Genomic DNA, 12,354 nt, shown 5'->3' on the forward strand with positions numbered 1-12,354 from the left:
GAAGGGACTCGATGAGTAGGAGCTGGCAGATGAAACCCTAAATCATGGGCTATTGCGCCTTTTTAAAGGATCATTGGCCTTCCCCAGCCTCCCCTTTATAGCTTCTTGGCACTCTTAAACCCTAAATCATGTGTGTTTCTTTGGTGTGATAGAGCTTGGAAGAGAGGGATCTTGGTAAGGAACAATTGGGGAAGCAAGAAAATCAAGGCTAGGAACTCGTGGTAAGCTAAGAGATTCATTAGTTGTCACTCCCTGGAAGCTATTAAGCTGCCTCTTTGGCTCATCTCTCTTTTAATCTCTTTTGGGTGGGTTTTAGGAAAAGCATTTGGTGTTGAGTCAAGATCTGAAGTTGCAACTTCAGATCTGGACTTCCTTTGGTCTCTAGATCCATAAAAATAGTAGCTTGGACGAGTATGATCCTTCCCTCAAGTGTTGGACTTTACTTCAAGCTTAGTTTTGTCATTTTGGGGCCTTAAAGCTTTGCATGCACGTAAAGTTTGCAACTTTACGTGATAAGCAGGCCTTGGAAGGTTGGATCTGTAATCTGGAACCTTTGCATGGCTTAAAAAGCATCTGTATGGATGAAGGATTGAAGGGACTCGGCGAGTAGCATAGTCGACTCGGCGAGTCATATGAAGTTGGTCCTGAACTCGCCGAGTTGGATAAATAACTCGGCGAGTACGTTGAAGATTGTCGTAGACTCGACGAGTCGGTTAGGGTTTCTTCCCAGCATTTGGATGCTTGTGAACTTGTCGAGTTGCAAGGGGGAAAACTCGACGAGTGGCCAAGGAGCATCGACCACAAGCCTTAGGAACTCGACGAGTTATGCAAGGAACTCGGTGATTGGCTGGATACACTCGACGAGCTCAGGTCAACATGGACTGTTGAACCGGGCAGTTGACTCTGACTTTGACTTTGACCAAGGGTTGACCAGTTGACTTCTAGGGGTATCTGGGAATTTATGAACCTTGTGATGTGTTGGATATAGGTGGAGGTGTTCGTGGCGGTGATTCGGGAGTTGAGCTTTCTATTTCTAGTCAACAATTGCAAGGTAAGTTATTCTTACTATACTCAACGTTCTAAGGCACCAAGGCCGACCCTTTGGATTGTTATCTAGTTATGTTATGCTGGTATGATCTGTTAGATCGGTATCCTAGAGGGTAGGATAATATTATGCGGTATGTGGTATGATCTATTAGATCGGTATCCTAGAGGGTGAGGTAATATTATGTAGTATGAGGTATGATCTGTTAGATCGGTATCCTGGTAGATAGGATGGTATTATGTGCTATGTTGTATGATCCGTTAGATCAGTTGTTGTCTATAGGCTGTTGTGTGATTATCTATTATATATATGTGCACATGTTTCTTTGGCGGTTGAGGCTTATCTGCTTTGTGTGGAGGCCAATAGACCTGGGCATTCCAACCTGTTGGTTGGGGGCCGTGAGTATTCCATCCCGAGGATGATTGGACTCATAGTATGTGGGCATTCCAACCTGTCAGTTGTGGGCATGGGGTATTTCATCCCGAGGATGATTGGACCCATAATATGTGGGCATTCCAACCTGTTGGTTGTGGGCCTGGGTATTCCAACCCGATGGTTGACTGGACCCATAGTATGCTGTTTGTGATTCTATGTGTATTGCTGTGAGTATGGGTATTTTGGGGGAACTCGCTAAGCTTTCAGGCTTACAGTTTCAGATTATTGTTTCAGGTACACCGGGGGATCGCGGCAAGGCAAATGCGTGATCGTACAGCTCCTCATATTTGTTATGGTTTCTGGGAAAAACTCTGATATAGACTACTTTGGAAACAAAGTTATAATAACTATTGATTTAAAAATGTTTTTGAAAAGTTTAAATTTGGCTTGAATTTTATGGGTGTTACAGGTAACCCCAACAAAAGGGCTAAACCCTCAACTCCTATAGCTCCTAGTGCCTCACCATCTGCTTCTTCACCCGATGGAACTTCTACTCATTCTGCTGAAATACACATACTAACTCCGGGATAAAATCCCAAGGGACCGACCTAGTGTCGTAGACCCTGTTGGTATAGTGAGGAGAACTCACCTGGCATTGTTGAAGTCCTGTAGCTAAAACTCCAGTTGATGGTTGATAGCTTCCCGAACTGTCAACATCAAACAATACCCAATTAATTATTGGGTTCCAAGCCGAAGGTCCAACTCACACACTAAAAGCTCAATAGTCAAGTCATGGTCCAAAGCCCAACATATGGCCAAATTTTCATAATTAGGCCTAGGCCTATACATGGTCTTATTCTAAGGCCCAACATCATATAATCATTAAGGCCCAAACTATGGCCCAATTTTCCAAATTGGGCCCAAACCCCTTACATGGGCCTTACCCTAAGCCCATTAGATTATTTTAGTCCATATAATTATTCTTGGATGGCCCATTAATAATTCAACCATCAAGGCCCAATAGAAAGGCCCAACAATAAACCCAAGTGAAGATAGGGTTTCACATAAAATGCCGATTAGGGTTAAGTTTCCTACTTAACTCATTAAGGACTTAATCCTCTAAGGACTTAATCCATTAAGTCCAATATCGCTTAGATTAATCTTTGCCAATGTGTGACAACCCAAGTTGCCCCGTTACATTTCCCCGTTACCGTTAACGGAATATTTCACTGTATAAAAGTTCCGTTAATTAAAGGGCATCAGTTTAATGAACATTCAATTTGATTACCTTTAACATGCCGTTAAGTCGTAATAAAAGGAAATAAAAGCGCAGGACACACATTTTCATTCATTTGGAAAATGTCAAGTTTTATTATTACGACCACTAAATCGGGTGCGACCAAAAGCCCCGTTTAACGGCAGTATCGGGTAAAATTTCATTGAGCCCCGACTGTGAAACCTATATATGGGTGAGTGGAGTCCATTGGAGACTTTTTACACACTCTCTCTCTCTATACTCTCTCTCTAGACCCATTTTCGCCCCGAATTCGCAACCAAACGCTTCCAAATTGTAAGTCCGCTTACCCTAGCTTATTTTGAGCGTATTGATTTATGTTTAAAGCCCAAAAACCATCCAAGAAGGAATAGGACAAGGAGTTTACGGCCCAGGAACATCCTAGGGCCGTAAACCCCTAAAAAGGTGCTAAATATGCCTTTAAACTTGACCATAAGCTTATGTAACGCCTGCAGATCCGGGCTAGTCAATTTAGAGGCAATAGGGGTCGAAAACGACTTTTCGACAAAAAGATTATTTAGAATAAATAATCTTAACCAAGTTGTAGAATATGTCACAGGGTTTCCGTACATATAAAGAACGCCGAAATCCGAGTTATAACAAAGAAGTTATGACCCGTCGAAGTTTCGCGTCGGAACCGGCACGACGCCGAGAAGCGTAAATAGTAAATTTATGATAGAGCGAGATTTAGATTTAGCGCTCTAAACGAAAGTCGTAGAATATGTTAAACTAAGAACTTCGATAAAAAGAACGCCCAAATCTGACTTCGTATGAAGAAGTTACGATTTTTCGAAGTTTCGGATTAGCAGTGTACAGTCCGAAATTCGAATATTAGATCGAGCGATTTTTAGCCGACACAACCTAAACGAGAATTGAAGATCTCATTATTAGTAGTGTAACAATAAAAAGACAAACGAAAATGGACATCGGATGAAGAAGTTATGAGATTTTAACGGACCAATCCTGTCCCGACCTGTTAAAAATATAACTTTAAAAATAAAGTCAAAATTAGCCGACGGAGTCTAAACGAAAGTTGTAGAGTACGTCTCCACCTACGCGTGGATATAAATAACGTCAAAAACGGAGTTCGTATGAACGAGTTACAAATTATAATAGCATATTTACGTATTAAAATAAAGTATAAATCATATATACGTACACATATATATACATATGTATATATCATTAGAAAGGTATCGACGATGCGGTCATTATAAGACTAATGTTGAGTTCTTTCGACATTAGTTTAGTGCAAATATCATTAAATCTATTTAAAATAGTATTATAAAGGGGTGTTTAGTTGTTTATATAACTATAAGGTCATTAAGTAATTATGGAGGGTAGTTTTTGTAAATTCAATTACTATAAATAAGAGGCTTGGGCTCTCATATTTCTTGCACCATTCTCTTGATTCAAGAGTCTTTCTCTCCTTATCCCCCGAGCATTTCGGTCCCTCGTGATTCGACTTCTCTTTCTGTAGTTTTAGTATAGTAAGGTGAGCGCTGAAGCGCTGCACGAATCTTTCTTAGAAAGATTCAGCGACGAAGTTCTGCCCCTACAGAGCCCGACTCCTAGCTAAAATCCCCTTGTAAGTAAGTTATGCTTACCCTATTTTAAATATAGTTTATATTTAAAATTAGTATTGTTATTATAAATTTATAATAAATATTTGAGCTATTATTATGACTTATATAAGTGTCGTTATAATATCTTTTTAACTACTCGCGGTACGGGGAATCTGGTTTAAAGGGCCGCATAGGGTTGTTGGATTTCAGAAGTGCTACATGCCAAAATGGTCCTGCCCTCCGGTGTTTTATGTCTGGCCCCTGTCTGTACATAGTGGTTGGAAAGTATTGTTTAAACACTTATATAATAATAATAATAAGACTAATAATTAGTCACGGTAAATCTTAGATTAAAATCTAGTGGTAATAATACTAGGTTTCGTCGAAGGAAATTATTTTAAAGTAAACGAAGCGCTGTCCGAGTACCGAGTCACCACCTTCTCAAGTGAGTGCATGGTCCCTTTCATCTTACACATAGATATGAAGTATTTTAATATAAATTACGTGTTATGTGTGCATATTGTCTTAATACTTGCTGTCTATGCTGGTGAAAGATTTTTATACATGTTTTAAATGATTTAAACTGTATAAAGTATTTTATATCTACAAAATATGTTGCGTAAAACATGGGTAGATGAATGATGAGGGATAAAAGCTGAAATAGAGGAACATTAGTAGTACGGACCTAGTGCCCTATAGGTAATACATTGGCAGCAGTGGACCAAGTACCCTATAGATGAGCACTGGCAGCTGCGCCACAACCCGTAGATGTTTTAGATCTACGGTAAACGTCCTAGCAGCTGCGCTCTAAGGACAGTATCAACAGCTGTGCCCAATAGGGAGCCTTATGACCATGACAGTGGCGTTAAAAGGTCAATACCGGCAGAAGCGCCTCATAGGAAATGTCCCAATTCTGGCAGCTGTGCCTAAGTGACAAGATTAGCAGCTGCGCTTGACCAAAGTGTCATTGGCAACAATGGACTTCATGTTGTTTCCTTAGGATGATCCTTAGGAATGAATGAATGAGAAATAGCTGATTCTTAGGGTAGATCCTTAAGAATAAAGAAGATAATGGGGATGGGTAATTGGGTTGATTATTTGATTGTTTAAACATAATAATTATATTATTGTGGGTTGAAAACCCTATGTACTCACCAGGTTTCCCAACCTGACCCACTCAGTTTATTTATATCACAGGTGTTGATATGAAGTGACACTACACTGAGAGATTTAAAGAGATGTAGATCACTAGTGTAAATAATTGTAAGTTCTGTTTATGCTTATGTTTCTGTATTAACGATGACATCCCAAACGTTTTAAAATAAAATAAATACGTTTCTTCGAAAATGTTTTAATAACGTATTTACCATGTTTTTCTGGGAACAAATTCTGCAACATTTTTATAAAATGAAGTACTCTGATTTTTATAAAGCATAAACAACATCGGTCTTTTTTGGCCGTGAAAATGGGGATGTCACAGCTTAGAATCTATTAAGGGACATAGCCTAGGGGTGTTTAAACACTAAAATGCATGGATTGAGGACTCAAAGAAGAGTTTACGGCCCAAGCACATGCTTAGGCCGTAAACTCCACAAGTCATGGTCCCAAATGTGCACCAAACTCATCCTAGGGCTTATTACATAATTTAGGGACTTATTCCTTTGAGTTTAGAACACTTGAACACTCCAAAATGAATTAAAGAAAGGAGTTTACGGCCCATACTTGGTCAAGGCCGTAAACTCCCTAAATCATGCCCAAAAGTGTGATTTTTGCCCCCCTAATGGCCTTAGACAATTACCATAAAATACTAGGAGGGGATCTAAGGACTTAAACCCAAGAAAATGAGGGATTTCTTGGAGTTTACGGCCCAAGCATTATCTAGGCCGTAAACTCCCCAAAACCCCCTCAAATGTTGGTTTTAATCACCCAAAATGGCATCAAACTTCATAAGGAAATTCTAGGAAGGCAATAGGGACTTGAAACTTCACTAAACTCAAAGGTTGAGAGTTTACGGCCGTAAACTCCCTTGGGAGAGTTCCTAGGCAGTAAACTCCTATAAAGTACCCTTGGAAGCCTCAAATCCAATCATGCCTTTGAGGAAAAGTGCTTAGAATAATTCTATGAACAAGCTAGAAGCATCAAACACCCAAGAAATTGAACTTGGGAGTTTACGGCCGTAAACTCCCTTAGGTTGGGCCATAAACTCCTTGTTTGGTCCATATTGATGCTTTAAACCCCTTTACACTCTTGATATTTGAGTTTAGCAAAGTTCCACAACTGATAAGAGACCCTTAGCACCCTTAAACACTACCCGGGACCCCAAACACTCAACCAAAAGTGTTTTCCACCCCTTTGAGTGTGTATAATTGTTTAATTAGTATATTATATGCTAATTGTATGTGAACATATGTTATCATATGTTAAATTAGGTCCTTGTGTGTGTTCAAGTCCTTGCGTGACCCCGAACGCCTAAACGACACTTCCGTCGGACCTACTTACACCAGGTGAGTTCATACCCCTGAATGAACCTTTTAAATGCTTTTAAATGTTTTATAGGGGGGATTACAAGTTAAACATCCCAGTTATCATATCAATCACAAGTGATTGATAACCCACATGCACTAGATTTTAGCCAATGTACACTGTTTTTACTGAGTTGGACGTTATAATGCTTTTCAATTGTTTTAAAACTCTTACTTATACCTTTTAAACTAAATTCATTCTAAACTGGTTTGTGAAAGATTTTCCAAGATTCTCAAACATATTTTACAAAAGAATACAATGTGTGAAATTTTCTATTCGTAAAGGCTTTTCATTAAGATTCCTTTTTACATGTATATTTACTTTAAGTTACTGCCACTTCGCTTATACTTATTTTATACTCCCACTCAGCAATGCTTTCACTTATGCCTGAGGACACTTATACCTGATGACACTTATACTTATTCACACTCTTACTTAGTGATACAAGTCTACTTCACTTATACTTGATACGCTCTTACTTCACTTGTGGTCATCTCCACTTCGCGATGTGCTTATACTCATTCGACACTTATACTTCACTTGCGACCGCTCTTACTTCACTTAGTGCCGTCTCTACTTCGCGATGCGCTTATACTTATTCGACACTTATACTTCACTTGTGACCGCTCTTACTTCACTTGTTAGACACTCCTACTTCACGAGAATCACTTTCACTTGATACCCACTCGAGCATAGTTAGATGTATGTCTGTGCTTGTATAGACGCATATAAATAATGGTTGAAGGACTTAGGAAGGTTTGCCCGCCCTATTTCCTTTTCTTCGTTGAAATGTGGTCTGGTGGGATCGGATATCCATCCGAAGGTCGTTTGATTCATTAGTTATATACTATGTATACAAGCTTAGACATACGGGTTACTTTAGTCAATTCAGTTAAGAGTCTCTACCTCTATTTTATACTTTCATTAGAAACCTACTATTGGGAAGTCTCTACCTCTAGTTCAGCACTTTCATTAGAAACCCACTATTTGGGATGCATCTTCAGGACACGGCCTTCTCCGTCGTCTAGTTGGTAACCAGAGTCTCCTGTAGGGAGAGCGGACATTGTGTGTATAGATCTATACGGGATTGACACCCCCGCACCCTGACTGCTAGCTACAGTCCACGGCTCACCAAGCCAAGGGGTGACAAATGTCACGTTATTTAGATGCTTGTGGGGCGTCTGGAACTCTAGTCAGTATGGTTACGAGTATCCTGGGTTACCTTATAATTCATGGCTTTAAGGTAACGATATTTCGTCAGCAAATTACACTGTATGCTGATGTCACTTTTCAGAGTCGCACTGTTTTGACCTTGCTAGCTGTATCTTTCATTTGATACTGTCTGGGGTCTATAGTCTCTGTTTTGACCTTGCTAGCTGTATCTTTCATTTGATACTGTCTGGGGTCTATAGTCTCTGTTTCGACCTTGCTAGCTGTATCTTTCATTTAATACTGTTTGGGGTCTATAGTCTCTGTTTCGACCTTGCTAGCTGTATCTTTCATTTGATATTGTCTGGGGTCTATAGTCTCTGTTTCGACCTTGCTAGCTGTATCTTTCATTTGATACTGTCTGGGGTCTATAGTCTCTGTTTCGACCTTGCTAGCTGTATCTTTCATTTGATACTGTCTGGGGTCTGTAGTCTTTGTTTTGACCCTGCGAGATGTACTTTTCATTTAGTATCGTCTTCGGTCTATATTCACTGTTTTAGACCTTACCAGTTGTACCTTTCATTTGGTACCTTCTGGGGTCTGTGTCTCCCCTTTGTTAGACTGAACCGGGCGTGTCGTTAATTCGATACCCTCCTGGAGTCTATGATTCTTTGCCTTAGTCAGCAGTCCTCACTGCTGAGGCATATGTTATTCCCTGATGTCTCTTGCTTTCTTTAATAATCAAATTCAGTATTTTGATAATAATAGCAATTAAGGGAAAATACCTATTACCACAATACACTGAATAGTCTTGGTAGAAGGTTGCTTTATTTAAAGAAAATATAGGATTTTCTGGAAAGAACACTGATACTCAGAAAACACTTAAACTACTACTTATTAAAGTTATTTGACTAAATGACACTAAATACTTATGAACTCACCAGCATTTGTAAAAATGCTGATACTCGCTTTTCAAATAACTTGTAATCTCAGGTCAGCAATTAGACAGGTACATCCCCGGAGCTGCTGATGAAGATGGCTTAAGTACCTAGCTGCACTTTATATATTTTGCTTGTATTACTTTGAAACTATGTAATGTAACCATGTAAAATTATTACTATTAATGCAATGTTTTGTTGTACTTTGATTATTATATGCATGTGTTGTGATACTTGACATGACGTCATCCACCCCAGAACGTTTCCGCCGTTCCGGTTTTGGGGTGTGACACAATGATTATTATTTAATATCTCAAGTTATTAAATAATTCTCGTGTGTGTGACCTGATTAATTCTTAAAGTTAGGATTTCATTGGCATTAGGATTTTTCTAATCTAATATTAGCCCATTTATCAATTTGTTGGCCTTTTATGTCAATTAGGGCTTTATTGGGCCTATTAGGCCCACTGGAATATCATTGAGCCCATTAGGGTTTTCACTAAGCCCATTAGGCTTCATTGGGCCAATTAGGGCTTCTTTGGGCCCATTAGGGTTTCAAGCACCCCAAATGAGTCAACACAATTCGGCAAGGCACACCGCCACCCGACTCGGCGGTCGGTGGCGGCAGCCACCACCTCACGGTGGTGGTTTTCAATTTATTTTATTATCTCAATTCCTAATTAAATCTTACAATAAAATTATCAATTAACACACACACTCACTAAGCTAATCACACACACAACCACCTAATGGTGGCCGGCGGTGGTGCATGGCGGCAGCCATCACCTCACGGTGGTGGTAGTGGCGGCTTTTACGATTTCTGGCCAATCACTAAGCATCCAACTTCAAAACGCACTGATCCAGGGATTTACTCACACAACCATCACCTCACGGTGGCCTGTGGTGACGGAAAATGGTTTCAAGGCAACAACCACCATGGTGGGTTTTCTTCTTGATCTCCGGGTAGCCTATCACGCCCACCTAACAACATAATCATCAACAGCTTCGCACTCTAGATTGAACAGCCCCCACCTGGCGGCGTGCAGCGGATGGAGGTCGGCAACGGAAGGGAACAGCTGCTGGGGCGATGGTGGCGCGAGATAGCGGGAAACAACGGCTTTCCGCGATGGTAGTGACTCCACAACGACTTCCACTGGCAGAAGGTAGCGATGGCGGTTGGAGTAGCACCGACGACAAGCATCGCACGCCAGAAGATGATGATGACAGCGTATGAGGAAGATGAAAGGGCAGCGGCGACGTAACTGCTCGGGGAACGATGTCGGCGATCCACAAAGTCATCCTTCGACGGCCTAGCTTTCTTTCCGGCGTAGACAAGTTGGCTCCGGCGTCATGAGTGGTGGCGGCGGCGTCCGAGAGCAACGAAGGGGGCTGGCGACTGGAGAAGTCTCCTCCCGTTTAGGGTTAGGGTTAGGCAATGGTGCCTTATATACTCCCGTCCATTTCCAAATTGTTTGCCATAATGGCACTTCCAGCTCCTCCATCTCCTTCTTTCTTCAAACTAAGTACATAAGTTACCTTTTCAACCCCATCGATGGAATTCCTTTACAAAATAAGTCCCTTATTTTACTAAGTAACCCCTACCTTCATTAATACTTACTACTTAATTTCGGATTTTACACTTTTAACCCCCAATCTCTTAAAATGTGACAATTAGCTCTACAAGACCATCATTTGATAAATAATTATTTATTTTAGGGCTTCTATTCATTCATTAACTTATTTATTTATCTAATAAATAAACAAGGTGTTACAGATAGCTATGGACGATTTCATGTAAAATCGTAGTCAAACTCTATCATTTTCGTAGTCAAAATTAAGAATATATATATATATATATATATATATATATATATATATATATATATTAAAAAAATTACGCAAAATCGTAGATGAAATATCAGAGGAAATCGCAGATGAACTAAGTTCATCTGCAATTTCCTTTGATGTTTCATCTGCGAACGTACAACTGCCATTGGACGCCCACACTTTAAACACATTTACGTTCGTAGATCAAATGCCAAAATCGCAGATGGATCTAATCCATCTACGATTTTGGTGGCGAATTTTGTAATTTAGGTTTTTTAGCTATTTTTTACAAAGTAATTAAGGAAAATGACTAAATTTGTATTTTTCTCTTTATTTTTTACCCAATTGGCAGGTGTATTTTTGTGACATCCCCATTTTCGCGGCCAAAAAATACCGATTTTGTTTATGCTTTATAAAAATCAGAGTGCCTCTTTTAATAAAAAATGTTGCGGAATTTGTTCCCAGTAAAACATGATGTAACAACCCGTCATTTCAGGTCCTTGAAATTCAAGTCTTGTAACCTCCTTGAGAAAGTAATTAGAATATCATCGAAAAATGAAGTATTCAAAGGCTCTGTTTGGAGTACGCTATGTAATAGATATCGTCTTAAGGTTTCCAAGCATATAAAGAACACTAAAATCCGAGTTATAACGAAGAAGTTATGACCATTCTAAGTTTTCCGACAAAAAAAAACGGCAATACGAAGTTACGTAAAAACTCGAATCGGAGATCGAGCGACTTTTGGCCGGAATGACCTAAACGAGAATCGAAGGTCTCGTCAATGGTATTTCAGCGGTAAAAAGTCTGGCAAAAACCGACGTCAGATATTGAAGTTATGAATTTTTAAAGAAATTCCTTAATCACGTCATTTTAATAAATAAATAATAAAAATAATTTCATAATTTGCCAACGGAATCTAAACGAAAGTTGTAGATCTTAGTCTCACCTACGCGTGGATATAAAGAACGTCGAAAACGGAGTTCGTATGAAGGAGATATGAATTTTAGAAGTTTATTTAAAATAAATATAAAAATAAATAAAAACTCTTGGTAATATCCGAAGGGGAGTCAGCAGATAGGACCGGAGTACGCCCTGCGTACCCTCGTACGCCCCGCGTACTCGAATCAAGGGCTCCGAACCGTCCACGTTGCCCCTATGCGAAGCTACCGACCCGCCCGTCCGACCCGCCGTCCCATCCGACCCGCCGTCCCATCCGAAGTCGAGGCAGTCGAGGACTCGGTCATGCATGACGTACGAGTACGCGCTGTGTACGAGCGTACGCCCCGCGTACCGAGGCCTCTCAGCCCCTATAAAAGGGATGCGAGGGTCTCCGGAAAAATTGCTCATTTCTTCTCACTTCTCTTGCGTTTTGCCTCGTTTTCCGTGCCGGTTCAAACCCGAAGCCCTGGTCATTTTTGCTCAAGTCTCGAAGGTCGATTTTACTCCCGAGATTCCCGAGAATCCCGAGAAAAATCCGTTTCCCGAGACGAAACTCTGCCCGGTTTTCCATCTCGCTATCTTCAAACTTTCGGGTGAGTTCATACCCCTGCAAACACACTTTAAATACGTTTTTAAATGCTTTTTATACTCTTTTAGGGGGGGGGGGGGGGGGAATACAAGTAAAAACACAACTATAAT

The 12,354-nt window shown here is 40.2% G+C and overlaps 1 long non-coding RNA gene across 2 annotated transcripts; it reads left to right on the forward strand.

Annotated features, from left to right (window-relative positions):
- The first annotated feature begins 4,129 nt into the window (after positions 1-4,129).
- LOC128128582 (uncharacterized) lies at positions 4,130-5,604 on the forward strand. Of its 2 annotated transcripts, none has more exons than XR_008226573.1 (3): positions 4,130-4,306; positions 4,656-4,724; positions 5,477-5,604. It is a non-coding gene; the product is annotated as an uncharacterized LOC128128582 (long non-coding RNA). The 2 variants fall into 2 exon arrangements; XR_008226572.1 differs by having other exon boundaries at positions 4,130-4,302.
- The last annotated feature ends 6,750 nt before the right edge of the window (positions 5,605-12,354 follow it).

Source organism: Lactuca sativa, chromosome 9 (assembly GCF_002870075.4).
Source record: "Lactuca sativa cultivar Salinas chromosome 9, Lsat_Salinas_v11, whole genome shotgun sequence".
NCBI classification, from domain to species: Eukaryota; Viridiplantae; Streptophyta; class Magnoliopsida; order Asterales; family Asteraceae; genus Lactuca; species Lactuca sativa.